General features: G+C 44.2%; 1 pseudogene; it reads left to right on the forward strand.

Moving 5' to 3' along the window:
• Window positions 1-896: 896 nt before the first annotated feature.
• On the forward strand, window positions 897-1,014 carry LOC126098453 (5S ribosomal RNA; annotated as a pseudogene).
• The last annotated feature ends 8,711 nt before the right edge of the window (window positions 1,015-9,725 follow it).

The raw sequence follows: 9,725 nt of genomic DNA on the forward strand, positions 1-9,725 counted from the left end.
TATAAAGTTTCATTTAGTTGTACATTTGTTCGCTTGAGGCGCTGTTGACTAGGCGTCAGCGTCAGTTGATGCTAAGATGGCGACCGCTCAACAGAAAGCATTTTGGGTTATTGAGTACGGCAGAAGTGAATCGACGACAGTTGTTCAGCGTGCACTAAGAATCCGCGGGAAACAACTCAGTATGAACGTGACTCGCCTAAGGTGAACGTTTTCTGTGCCATTTCAGCCAATAAAGTTTTTGGTCCCTTTTTCTTCGAAGGTGCTACTGTAACTGGACTACAGTATCTGGAGATGTTAGAGAATTGGCTGTTCCCTCAGCTCGAACAAGAAGCACAACATTTCATATTTCAGCAGGATGGAGCGCCACCACATTGGCACTTATCTGTCTGTAACTACCTGAACGTCAACTACCCGAGGCGATGGATCGGCCGCCAGGCAGCCCGTGACAGAGCACTTCATCACTGGCCTCCAAGAAGCCCTGATCTTACCCCCTGCGATTTTTTCTTATGGGGGTATGTTAAGGATATGGTGTTTCGGCCACCTCTCCCAGCCACCATTGATGATTTGAAACGAGAAATAACAGCAGCTATCCAAACTGTTACGCCTGATATGCTACAGAGAGTGTGGAACGAGTTAGAGTATCGGGTTGATATCGCTCGAGTGTCTGGAGGGGGCCATATTGAACATCTCTGAACTTGTTTTTGAGTGAAAAAAAACCTTTTTAAATACTCTTTGTAATGATGTATAACAGAAGGTTATATTATGATTCTTTCATTAAATACACATTTTTAAAGTTGTGGTATTCTTTTTGAATCACCCTGTATAATCTAATGCCAAGGACTATAGTAATTTAGCCAACAATCAACCTTCAAAAATGCTACCCAGTGCGGTTGTAAGCCAACGGCCTTGCCGCAGTGGTAACACCGGTTCCCGTCAGATCACGGTAGTTAAGCGCTGTCGGGCTGGGCTAGCACTTGGATGGGTGACCATCCGTTCCGCCGAGCGCTGTTGGCAAGCGGGGTGCACTCAGCCCTTGCGAGGCAAACTGAGGAGCTAATTGACTGAGAAGTGGCGGCTCCAGTCTCGGAAACCGACATACGGACGGGAGAGCGGCGTGCTGACCACATGCCCCTACGTATCCGCTTCCAGTGGCGCCTATGAGCTAAGAAGGATGACGCGGCCGCCGGTCAGTGCCATTGGGCTTTCATGGCCAGTTCGGGTGGAGTTTAGTTTAGTTTAGTTGGAAACTTGAATAATCCATACGATACCTCACAGACCCGCCAAAATAATTAATTGAATAATACTTAGAGGTTTCCCTTATTAAATCGTTTTATTGCACCGACGTAGCCCGAAGTGTATGTGCAGCGGCATACAGGTGAAAGTATTAAAGAACTAAGCACACCAGACCTAGCAACGGGGTAATACCACCTACTGAAGAATAGAAGACCGTGACTTTGCTAGGTATCTACAGGGTGTTTCAAAAATGACCGGTATATTTGAAACGGCAATAAAAACTAAACGATCAGCGATAGAAATACACCGTTTGTTGCAATATGCTTGGGACGACAGTACATTTTCAGGTGGACAAACTTTCGAAATTACAGTAGTTACAATTTTCAACAACAGATGGCGCTGCAAGTGATGTGAAAGATATAGAAGACAACGCAGTCTGTGGGTGCGCCATTCTGTACGTCGTCTTTCTGCTGTAAGCGTGTGCTGTTCACAACGTGCAAGTGTGCTGTGGACAACATGGTTTTTTCCTTAGAACAGAGGATTTTTCTGGTGTTGGAATTCCACCGCCTAGAACACAGTGTTGTTGCAACAAGACGAAGTTTTCAACGGAGGTTTAATGTAACCAAAGGACCGAAAAGCGATACAATAAAGGATCTGTTTGAAAAATTTCAGCGGACTGGGAACGTGACGGATGAACATGCTGGAAAGGTAGGGCGACCGCGTACGGCAACCACAGAGGGCAACGCGCAGCTAGTGCAGCAGGTGATCCGACAGCGGCCTCGGGTTTCCGTTCGCCGTGTTGCAGCTGCGGTCCAAATGACGCCAACGTCCACGTATCGTCTCATGCGCCAGAGTTTACACCTCTATCCATACAAAATTCAAACGTGGCAACCCCTCAGCGCCGCTACCATTGCTGCACGAGAGACATTCGCTAACGATATAGTGCACAGGATTGATGACGGCGATATGCATGTGGCCAGCATTTGGTTTACTGACGAAGCTTATTTTTACCTGGACGGCTTCGTCAATAAACAGAACTGGCGCATATGGGGTACCGAAAAGCCCCATGTTGCAGTCCCATCGTCCCTGCATCCTCAAAAAGTACTGGTCTGGGCCGCCATTTCTTCCAAAGGAACCATTGGCCCATTTTTCAGATCCGAAGCGATTACTGCATCACGCTGTCTGGACATTCTTCGTGAATATGTGGCGGTACAAACTGCCTTAGACGACACTGCGAACACCTCGTGGTTTATGCAAGATGGTGCCCGGCCACATCGCATGGCCGACGTCTTTAATTTCCTGAATGAATATTTCGATGATCGTGTGATTTCTTTGGGCTATCCGAAACATACAGGAGGCGGCGTGGATTGGCCTCCCTATTCGCCAGACATGAACCCCTGTGACTTCTTTCTGTGGGGACACTTGAAGGACCAGGTGTACCGCCAGAATCCAGAAACAACTGAACAGCTGAAGCAGTACATCTCATCTGCATGTGAAGCCATTCCGTCAGACACGTTGTCAAAGGTTTCGGGTAATTTCATTCAGAGACTACGCCATATTATTGCTACGCATGGTGGATATGTGGAAAATATCGTACTATAGAGTTTCCCAGACCGTAGTGCCATCTGTTGTTGAAAATTGTAACTACTGTAATTTCGAAAGTTTGTCTGCCTGAAAATGTACTGTTGTCCCAAGCATATTGCAACAAACGGTGTATTTCTATCGCTGCTCGTTTAGTTTTTATTGCCGTTTCAAATATACCGGTCATTTTTGAAACATCCTGTACATATGAAATACATCATTTATGCGACGTATATACCGCTACGTAGCTCGTCTTCCACGTTCAAACCATTCAACAACCTGTATGAGATGAAAGACAGATAAAACCCACGACGCTAAGCTACGAATTTGGTGGTATTTTTATTTGTAATCGTCTTGGATGCAACTCATGATTTTGTAACGGAAAGGGTATCCTGTATCGTATTACACGAGAAAAACAACAGTGGAATTCGTTTGAGCCTTATTCGTTCTTGATCCATGTCGCATTTTGTAGAGAACCAGGTAAATGCTAGTGATGACACATAACTGCTACAGGATGAGCGTGACCTATTGTCCAGCCCGGTGTAAGATTGTTGTTATCCGCTCCACCTATTCCTCATGGACTTTAACCAACTTGTGTACAGGAATGCGAGAACAAGCATCAACAGTCCTCTCCCTGTGGCTGCAAGGTTTCTGTGCTTCAACGCATATACAACTGCCGTCACAAGTCCCCACATGTATGCATCTAACGGACTTAAATCCGGGGAAATTGGCGGTCCTCCACCAGGCCTCTACGAACTATCAGTCTCCGAGGAAATTGGATATCCAGAGTAGATGAGCTACCATCAGTGGCTATAAATATCCCACTTTAAGGGAGTAGCGGACGCAGCACGTCTTGTAACGGCTTCAATTAAGTGTATCCTGGTTGAAGAAGAGGCAAACAGTGCAGAACCTCATATTCCACACAAAACGAACCCTTTCGATGTACCTACTACCTTCGATAGATCCATCTCTTCAGGGATGGCACCTAAGCAGTATCTGCGAATCTATTTATTTACATCTCTGTTCACGCTGATATTAGCCTCGTCTGCGAACAGTACGTCGTAGGAGAATGACAGGTTTCGTCCAGTCTCGGTAAGCTATTGAAAGGTGGCCACACTGAGCCACAGCGCCAGAGATCGCGCCAGAGAGTTTTGTTCCGCCGCCTCCACTGGCAGTGATTCTTAAGAAACGGAGGTGGGCAGTTCTTGTTCAGATGTAGTAGTGAGTGTTTGTTCCATATTTTATGCAGTTATTTGATGGGAGAGATAGCAGATGTTATTCTAATGGAGATATTGTAATGATCAGAGTACCTTTCATCAATATAAACGAAGGTAAAAAAAAAATTTTTTTTTTTTTTCTCTCATTCTTTCAGTGTTCTGAATAATGTATCATTACAGGTTCAGTCATCAAAGCATCTGGCGTGTGTTCTTGTGTTAGAGTGTAATTCTGGTTTTCTTGCGCAATTATAGTATTTCTAATTTTCTTTTATCACGTCAGTATAATTCGTATTTAAAAATTCTTGTCTTGTTGAAGAAGAACCGTGCCAGATGTGCGTTGAGTCATACTACCACATACAGAACAGCTACACTTGTGTTTGTTGTTTCGTAGGTTTTATAGTTGCTGGGGACTTAATTAATTAATTGTGCTAACAGAAATTTTCTCACATTCTTTGTTGTCATTCTAAGCAGTCAGATTGCGTACTAAAACTAGTCAGGGCCAGCCGTTTACGAGACTTGCGTAATCGGACTTACAGCTACTAAAAAATATTTTCATTAATATTTAATAAAGCCCCCATGCACTATGTCATTACTAATGGACGGCTAACTTCAGTTTTTCTCAACAGAGAGTCACGAAATGCATCGCAGACGACGGTTTCCAAAATAGTGTCCATGTTAGTCACGTAGCTTCACAGGTTCTATCCCCCTCCCCCACCTCGCACTACTTTGAATTATGTATACACCTGTTTTTGTTGTATAATAGTGATTCCACACGCATGGACCATCCTGTAGTAAAATTCTGTAGGTATGAAAAGTTTTCTCCGAGACGGTAAAATTTTTTAAATGATGTTATATTCGTCATCGACTGCACTGTACGCATTTTATTATACTATTCACTTTTCCAGATAGACTTTTGGTCTCTTTCATGTGTTTACAGGTGCTGAGAACACAGCAGTAGTCAACATTAACAAAGAGAGTGAAACTGATGTAACCCTCTGTGAGTCATGTCAGCCTCATGTTGACTACCGCTTTGCTTTCGTCATCTGTAACCACTTGAAAAACACTTAGGGTAGATCTGGAATAGCGGATAATATAAGAAAATGTGTACAACATTGTCTATATCGTCAAAAAGAATTCTACCAAACTATGAACCCACAACAAAGACAGTTGTGGAAGATAGGAAAATATGGAAAAAACCATAAATCGAGATGTAAGGCTGACTGCTCAGAAATTGTTCCTTGGTGGTTCACCATTCTATCTTCAACTGCGTCGTTATTTTATTTCTTCTGCGTTTGTCTGAATGACGTACCGATTAAAATGTGAATAAACCAAACCAAAGTTAAAGGTTTTCGGCTGGAAACAAAGACTACATTGGTAGTAACGAAATTTTGTTTTTATTGTGTTGGTAAATATTTCTCAGAGCAGCAGTTGCACTCTACGTCGTTATTTATCTGTTAAATGTATTCCAGACTCTGTCTTCCTCTACAGTTTTAACTGTCTACAGCCCCGTCTATTACCATGGAAGGTATTCCCCTTGTCTCCACACATGTATTATCATCCTGTCCCTACTTCATGTCATTGTTTTCCATTTGATCCTTCCTTCACCGATTCTGCGGAGAATCTCCTCATTCTTTATCTTATCAGTCCACGTGATCTTCAACGTGCTTCCATGTTCGATACAGTTCCCCACAGTCGTTTAATGAACAAAGTAAGAGCATATGGACTATCAGACCAATTGTGTGATTGGATTGAAGAGTTCCTAGATAACAGGACGCAGCATGTCATTCTCAATGGAGAGAAGTCCTCCTAAGTAAGAGTGATTTTAGGTGTGCCGCAGGGGAGTGTCATAGGACCGTTGCTATTCACAATATACATAAATGACCTGGTGGATGACATCGGAAGTTCACTGAGGCTTTTTGCAGATGATGCTGTGGTGTATCGAGAGGTTGTAACAATGGAAAATTGTACTGAAATGCAGGAGGATCTGCAGCGAATTGACGCATGGTGCAGGGAATGGCAATTGAATCTCAATGTAGACAAGTGTAATGTGCTGCGAATACACAGAAAGATAGATCCTTTATCATTTAGCTACAAAATAGCAGGTCAGCAACTGGAAGCAGTTAATACCATAAATTATCTGGGAGTACGCATTAGGAGTGATTTAAAATGGAATGATCATATAATGTTGATCGTCGGTAAAGCAGATGCCAGACTGAGATTCATTGGAAGAATCCTAAGGAAATGCAATCCGAAAACAAAGGAAGTAGGTTACAGTACGCTTGTTCGCCCACTGCTTGAATACTGCTCAGCAGTGTGGGATCCGTACCAGATAGGGTTGATAGAAGATATAGAGAAGATCCAACGGAGAGCAGCGCGCTTCGTTACAGGATCATTTAGTAATCGCGAAAGCGTTACGGAGATGATAGATAAACTCCAGTGGAAGACTCTGCAGGAGAGACGCTCAGTAGCTCGGTACGGGCTTTTGTCAAAGTTTCGAGAACATACCTTCACCGAAGAGTCAAGCAGTATATTGCTCCCTCCTACGTATATCTCGCGAAGAGACCATGAGGATAAAATCAGAGAGATTAGAGCCCACACAGAAGCATACCGACAATCCTTCTTTCCACGAACAATTCGAGACTGGAATAGAAGGGAGAACCGATAGAGGTACTCAAGGTACCCTCCGCCACACACCGTCAGGTGGCTTGCGGAGTATGGATGTAGATGTAGTTCTTCAGTAGCATCACATGTGAGACGCTTCGATTCTCATCTGTTGCGGTTTTCTCACTGGCCATATTTCTCTACCACACAATTCCATGCTCGAGACGTACCTTCTCAGAAATTCCTTCCTTAAATTAAGGCCAATTTTTCATACTAGTAGACTTCTCTTTCCCAGGAATGCCCCTTTTGTCAGAGCTAGTCGTCTTTTGATGTCTTGCTTGCTCCGTTCGTCATGGGTTATTTTGCTACCTAGTTAGCAAAATAGCTTAACGTCGTCCACTATGTGATCACCAGTTTTGATGTTAAATACCTCGCTATTCTTATTCCTGGCACTTTTCATTACTTCAGTCTTTCTTTAGTTTTACTCTCAATACGTAATCTGTACTCACGAGACTGTTTATTCCATTCAACAGATCGTGTGATTCTTCTTCGCTTTCACTGAGTACAGCAATGTCATCAGCAAATCGTATCATTGCTATCCTTTCAGCTGAATGTTAATCCCACTGTTGAGTCTTCCTGCCGGCCGCGGTGGTCTAGCGGTTCTGGCGCTGCAGTCCGGAACCGCGGGACTGCTACGGTCGCAGGTTCGAATCCTGCCTCGGGCATGGGTGTGTGTGATGTCCTTAGGTTAATTAGGTTTAAGTAGTTCTAAGTTCTAGGGGACTTATGACCTAAGATGTTGAGTCCCATAGTGCTCAGAGCCATTTTTTTTTTACTCTTCCTTTTATTTCCGTCATTGATTGTCCTCTCTCTCTCTACACACACACATATCAAAAAAAGTGTTTCATCCCCCGGCACCCAGAACTCCCGAAAATAGACGTTGACTGTGGACATTGTATCACAGACACAGTCCCTTTGACTGTTCAGAGATATCACTAAACCCACCCAAAGATGTAAACAACCATGCATGAGCAGCGCGGAGGGGGTCCGACAGCCGATCAGTTCCAGTCATTTCACCAGGAAGGCGGTACACGACTCGTGTTGTCTGTAGTTCAACCATGCCTAGATGGTCAATACCGTGGTTCGACAGCATTTGCATTGTTACTTTCTGCTAGGAAGGGTTCTCAACAAGGGAAGTGTCCAGGCGTCCCGGGGTAAACCAAAGCGATGTTGTTCGGACATGGAGGAGATACAGAAAGACAGGAACTATCGACGACATGCCTCGCTCAGGCGCCCAAAGGCTACTACCACAGTGGGTGACCGCTATCTACGGATTATGGCTCGGAGGAATGCTGACAGGAACGCCACCATGTTGAATAATGATTTTCGTACAGCCACAGGACGTCGTGTTACGATTCAAACTATGCACAAAAGGCTGCATGATGTGCAACTTCACTCACAACGTCCAATGCAAGGTCTGTCTTTGCAACCAGGACACGATGCAGCGGGGTACAGATGGGCCCAACAACATGCCGAATGGACAGCTCAGGATTGGCATCACGTTCTCTTCACCGATGAGTGTCGCACGTTCCTTCAACCAGACAATCGCCAGGGGCGTGTTTGGCGCCATTCCGGTCAAGCCGAACGCCTTAGACACACTGTCCAGGGAGTGCAGCAAGGACGAGGTTCCCTGCTGTTTTGTAGTGGCATTATGTGGGGCAGACGTACGCCGCTGGTGGTCATGGGAGACGCCGTAACGGCTGTACGATGCGTGAATGTCATCCTCCGACCAATAGTTGCTACCATATCGACAGGATATTTGCGAGACATTCATCTTCAAGGACGACAATTCGCGCCCCCATCGTGCACATCTTGTGAATGACTTCCTTCAAGATAACGTCATCGCTCGACAGGAGTGGCCAGCATGTTCCCCAGTCATGAATGCTATCGAACATGCCTGGGATAGATCGAAAAGGGCTGTTTATGGACGATGTGACCTACCAACCATTCTGAGGGATCTTCGCCGAATCGCCGTTGAGGAGTGGGACAATCTGGACCAAAAGTGCCTTGATGAACATGTGGATAGCATGCCACGATGAATACAGGCATGCATCAATGCAAGAGGACGTGCTACTGGGTATTAGAGGTACAGGTGTGTACAGCAATCTGGACCACCACCCCTGAAGGTCTCGCTGTATGGTGGTACAACATGCAATGTGTGGTTTTCATGAGCAACAAAAAGGGCGGAAATTATGTTTATGTTGATCTCTATTCCAATTTTCTCTACAGGTTGCGGAACTCTCGGAACCGAATTGATTCAAAACATTTTTTTTTTTTTTTTGTGTATGTATGGAGCAGCACGGCCGAAAGATTGGATCCCTGCCTTACACCATATTTTACCCGAGATCTTCGTTCTTGCTCTTCCGCTCTTATTGTACCCTTTTGGTTCATGTACATATTATATATTACCCGTTTTTCCATGTAGATTATCCCTATTTTTCTCAGAATTTCGAACATCTTGGACCATTTTACATTTTCGAACAGTTTTTCCTGGTCGACAAATAGTATGAACCTGTTTGATTTTTCTTCAGTTGTGCTTCCATTCTCAACCGCAACGTCATGATTTCCTCTCTGGTGGCTTTACTTTCCCTAAAACCAAGCAGATCGCCATCAAACAGATCCTCAGTTTTCTTCTCTTCTGTGTGTTATTCTCGTCAGCGCTTTGGATGCATGAATTGATAAACTGATTGTGTAATAGTTCTTGAACTTGTCTGCCCTTGATAACTTGGCGATTGTGTGTTTTCCAACGTGTCTGGTGGTATATCGCCAGTCTCATACTTTGTACAAAGCAACTTGAACAGTGATTCGGTTGGTAGTTGCCCCACTGATTTTAGTAATTCTGATTCAGTTATCTCTAGTAATACGCCAAACGACTTCAGTTCTAAAAAGCGCATCACTTGTTAATACCGGCTCAACTTACTATCGACTATAATGTTTTGAGTGAACATGGAGTTTGTTACGAGGTCTGTAAAGTTTTCTTATATTTTTTGTGTTAAAATGTTGTAGATACAGGGTGTTTCAAAAATGACCGGT

The sequence above is a fragment of the Schistocerca cancellata genome, chromosome 1 (genome assembly GCF_023864275.1).
Source record: "Schistocerca cancellata isolate TAMUIC-IGC-003103 chromosome 1, iqSchCanc2.1, whole genome shotgun sequence".
Taxonomy (NCBI): domain Eukaryota; kingdom Metazoa; phylum Arthropoda; class Insecta; order Orthoptera; family Acrididae; genus Schistocerca; species Schistocerca cancellata.